The sequence below is a fragment of the Myxine glutinosa genome, chromosome 4 (genome assembly GCF_964187855.1).
Source record: "Myxine glutinosa chromosome 4, kmMyxGlut1.1, whole genome shotgun sequence".
Taxonomy (NCBI): Eukaryota; Metazoa; Chordata; class Myxini; order Myxiniformes; family Myxinidae; genus Myxine; species Myxine glutinosa.
Genome location: NC_136264.1, coordinates 168190047 through 168195343, shown reverse-complemented (window position 1 = coordinate 168195343; position 5297 = coordinate 168190047).

The window sequence follows — 5297 nt, the reverse complement described above, 5'->3', positions numbered from 1 at the left end:
GAAAGGCTCTTCTCTGGTGACTGATCAAACTCCTGCAGCTTTTTATGGACTTGGTCCATGTTCATTACCCCATGCTCTAATTCTGAGTCTAACCATTCGCAGAATTCAATAAAAACTGCCTCTCGCTCCTCATCAATACTCCTCTGTCCTCTCTTCCTTTTTCCTTCCTCATCAGTCTTGGACAAACTGTCACCTCTCACAAACATAAGTTTGCATCGCAAATGGTACAGTGTTTCTTCTGCTACCAAGTCGTTGATCCCTTCCAGGCGTCCAGTGACTTCAGTGCCCCAGTCATCCCCGCGACTCCGTGCTGTCTTCAGCAAGCTTGCCTTCAGTGTATCTGCAGTCAAATTATCTGGCACTCTGTATTTCTTTCTAGCTTGTGCTGGATTATTTTTGTAGAGCTGGGCTGGTTGGTTGCAAAGAATGCATACATCCTTATACAGGAGGTCAACTGACTGTGATCTTCTAGAACTGCAGCCAGTTGATGAACTGAACTCACAAGTAGTGCGTCTTCTCTTCAACTTTGATGACTCTTTCTCTGCCTTTGATGCTTGAGCTGACTTCTTGGTGGTTGCAACAAAGTTGTTGTACAGATCATTTTTACACTTCTGGTGGTACCTCAGTTTTCCTTCCTTTTGAGCCTCCTTCATACGTTCCACAACAGTAACATTTTCGACAGTTTCTGCTTGTTTCAATAAAGTTGAGTATCCCTTTGGAGTTGCCTGTATGAGCCTTTCAGCTGGTGTATCCGAGCGTGCACAGATGAAGCAATTGAGCACAGGTGGACTAACGTCTTCATCCATATTGCTAGACTCCATGTCCTGCAAAGTAGAAAATGAGATATATTTAGAAATTATTTTTCCACAAAGGAGTGTCTGTGGTGAAATATAAATGTTAACAATCAACTCAGAATCATGAAAAACCCTTATTTGACCCCTCATAAGTTACTTAAGGGCCGATTTAAAAAAATAAAAATTCTCGAAAATAATTTTTCGGTACCCGAATTCAACAGCTTTTTTTCTGGGTTTCCCACGGGAGTTGACCTTCAACATTTTAACACATGTTATTACACACCTTTACAAACATATTGGTGAAGAAATTTTTTCGTAACAATTTAGTTAACAGATTTTCATATGTTTCCCTTACTAAAGAGGCACATGGAGCTAGTGTCTCTCACAAGGTGTTGCAACTTTTGGATGCTCTGAATGAGGTCACTAACTGATAGTACCTTCTCAGTGCCATATAAATTACACCTTGCTGAACTTTATACTGGGAGCAATAACAGTTTGAGTCAACCCCTTTGCACCATGCAGATGGTGTGAGTCAACTCATTTAATGTTAAATGATGCCTAGCCATTACTAAACTGACTAACTCATTGCATTGCAATCCGATGGAATGCCAAGGGGGGTGTAACCTTTTGTGCAATGCCAAGCACCGAGACTTGCTTTTCTTTCTGCACCACTATCGCACCCAACAATGACTGTGCTATACAGTGGCCTGCAAAAGTATTCACCCCCTACCAATAATGCCACATTTTGATGAATTACAAATTACGTAGAAACTTTTTAATTAATAACTGAAGAGATAAAACTAAACACTGTTATAGTTGAAAGAGGTCACATGTCAGGTACACCTGCAAAAAACATGTACAAATCAAAATTCACTGGTTGCAAAAAGTATTCATCCTCTTAGGTCAGTACTTGGTGGAAGCACCTTTTGGTGGAAAATTGTTGGAAGCAATGACTTCTACGAGTCTTTTTGGGTAGGTCTCTGCCAACTTTGCACAGTGAAATGGTGAAATCGTCCTGTTCAGGCTGGAGTTCCCCAAGGTAGTGTTCTGGGCCCTGTGCTTTTTCTGGTCTTCATCAATGATCTCTCTGACTCTCTTGAAAATCCTCTCTATCTCTTTGCTGACGACTCTACTCTCTGTCGCTCCATTCCTCATCCCTCAGATCGGCAGTCTGCAGCCTCCTCACTCTCTGCAGACCTGGACAAAATCACAGACTGGTCAAACAAGTGGAACATGTCTTTCAATCCTGACAAATCTCACACTCTTACAATGTCTCTCCGAAAGGACCGACTGGACAACCCTCCCATCTACTTTCTCAACAATCCTCTCCAAGAAGTTCTGTCGCTCAAGCTTTTGGGTCTCACTATCTGCCATGATCTTTCTTGGGAAAACCACATTTCCAAGCTGGCCTCCAAAGCCAGTCGCCGACTGGGCATCCTCCGTCGTGCGAAGTCCTTCCTTGGCACACCTGAGCTCCTCACCACATACAAGGCTTTCATCCGCAGCTCAATGGAATACTGTTCCCCCCTCTGGGCTGGTGCTCCTGCCTCACACCTTGCTCGGCTTCACGCTGTTTGAGGCCAAAGCTTTCAGAATCATTGAAATCTCCTGCGATGTAGTCAACGCCGAGGGCCTTTCACTCACTCACCGCAGGCAGGTTGGTGGTCTTTCTGTCTTCTACCGACTCCTCTCCGGCCTTGCTCCCCCAGCTCTCTCTGTGCTCTGTCCCCCCAATATTCCTTCAGGTCGCACAAGATCTGCCTGCAACCCTCTTCTGGTTAAACTGCCAAAGTCTAGGCTCTCTGCTCACCTTCACTCTTTCATTCCCCTTTTCTCCCGCCTCTGGAACAAACTCCCCCACTCCCTTCAATCCCACTCCTCCCTCCAGGTCTTTAAGGCGGCTGTTCACCACCATCTCTTATCTTCCCCCATCGAAAACCTTGATCTTTTCTACCCCCGGTAATTCACCCCAGAGTCCTTGCAGTGTTCATATGTTTTAATCCTCTCCCACCTCCCCCCAAGTCCTCCCGATGTCCCTGCTCTCAAATGTTGTGTTTGTGTCCTTCCCCCTCTCTTTTGTGTCCTTCCCCCTCTCTCCCCATCTTGTCTACCGCTCCCCTTGTTTTTTGTGTTTTGTGTGTCGGTTTGTCTTTTTGTGTGATTAATGTTAGCTCTTTCACGAGCCTCGATCTTGTATAAAAAAAAAAAAAAAAAAAAAAAATCACTGAGATGGATCAATGTACAATTGGGTTCCAGTCTGGGCTTTGACTGGACCACTCAATAATATTTATTTTCTTCTTATTCAGCCACTCCAGTGTAGCTTTAGCTTTGTGCTTCGGATCATTGTCCTGCTGAAATGAGAATCTCCTACCCAGTTTCAGATTAATGGCTGACTCAAGCAGGTTTTCATCAAGGATTCTCCTTTACTTTGCACCGTCCATTGTCCCTTCTATCCTGACAAGCTTGCCAGTCCCTGCTGATGAAAAGCAGCCCCATAACATAATTATGCCACCACCATGCTTGACAGTGGGGATGGTGGTAAAGTTCAATAAGACCTTGACAATCTGACGGGATGGTAGAAAGGTTCAAAAAGACCCTGATCCAACAGTTGGCCTTATTTACCACCAGCGTCAGGATGACGACTGGGACAAATATGTACCGTATTTGCTGTTGGCCTACCGGATCATTCAGCACAGAGCCACCATTCTCAGCCCAGTGCTGCTAATGTACGGATGGGAATTATGGACTCCTGTCAATCTGTTGTGCGGTCTAGTTGCCAGCACACCATGAGATATACTGCCGGGGGAGATGTATGCATGTCATTAGGAGGAAGGAATGGGTCCATGCCTTCACACACCCAACTCCATCTGGCAGGAGTGAAGATTAAGCGCAGGTATGATCGCTGGAGCCAGCCGAGTGGTACTCTCTGGGGATGAAGATTTGTTTCTTCAATTTCCAAAAGAGGATGGGGGGGGGGGGTTGGGGAGGTAAGGAGGGGAAGGGGAGGGGGGGGGGGAAGGGGAGCAGTCAGAAGTTGAAGCACTTTTACAGAGAATTTATATCTTAAAGGGGAGGGGTGGGGGGAATGGGAGGGGGGGAGGGGAGGGGGGAGGCAGCAGAGGAAGGGGAGTGGCTCACATTTCTGAGTGAATGTGGCTCACGTTTCTGAGTGAATGTTGCTCACGTTTCTGAGTTAAGTGTGATGCCGACCAGAAAGAAGAAGAAGCCATACTACCAAATTCGTACACTTCCGGTATTGTTTGATGTATTTGTATTCAAATGTCTGGTAATTGTTTTGTATTTATTTATGCGAATGTGTACTTGTATATAACTGTCATTAATTTAAAGAGGCTTCGGCACTATTGAACGATTGTTTTTTTTTGTTTTTTTTTAAACTCCAAAAAAACGAACTTTTTTTTTTCCTTTTTTTAATTTTTTTATTTTTATTTTTTGCCTAAAACACTCCCAGGCACTCACTGATGAACCTCTAAGTTTGATGAAGATCCGTTCAGCCATTTCTGAATAAAACGCAGAAACACACAGAGGCAACTCGCGTTTATATATACTAGGGCATGCCCGTAAGTGGGTGCCCGTTCCTTGCCAAAAAAAAAAAAAAACGCTACCCGTACGCTCTACCCCGCCCGTACGCCCGTAAACAAAAAAAACAACGCTCTTCGCTTCCGCCCTTCGCTCTGACTGAATTGGGAGAAATAATGCGCATAAGAAATCGAGAAATTATTATTTTCTCCGGAAGAAATCGAATTACGAACCGTAATGGCGCAGGCTCTCGGGCTCGCAACAACGCGTTCTGTGATTGGCTGCCGGAAGTGAAGTCTTCACTGTCGCAAATGTGAAGCGATGAATACGATGAATCGCAAATTAGTTTTTATTAGTTTTAAAACATAGTTTAACGGCAACATAGTTTGCCGACGGGAAATAAATGAATACGCTCTCAAATGTGCCATCCGAGGCAGAGTCTGTTCGCCACGTTCGGCACACGTGATAGCTCGCTGCTCTCTGATTGGCTGAATCGTTTTTTGGACATAGCTCGGTAACTACTTCTGCAATTAATTTAAAACCTTGAAAAGGCACATCCTCGGGTCCCCAGCAATATACCTGGCAAGTTTCAAGTATATCGGACCGGTAGTTGTCGAGAAACAGCGGTCACAGACAAACATACAAACATACAAACATACAAACAAACATACACACAGAGATTAGTGGAATTATATATATATATATATATATATGTATATATATATATATATATATATATAAATCGGGATTTAAATTTAATTCTAAAATTGATCCAGACGTCTATTCTCTTTCAAACATTGAAACCGACAGAGGTAGTTATTTATCACAGCATCTGGATAATTTTCACCCTTTTACTCAACTCCGTTTCGCTGTTATTTGGTGGAGCAAAAAGTCAACTGAGCTTTATAGATATTTCGATTATATGTAACATGTTTTACTGTATAGTATTTAATACACATTGAACTT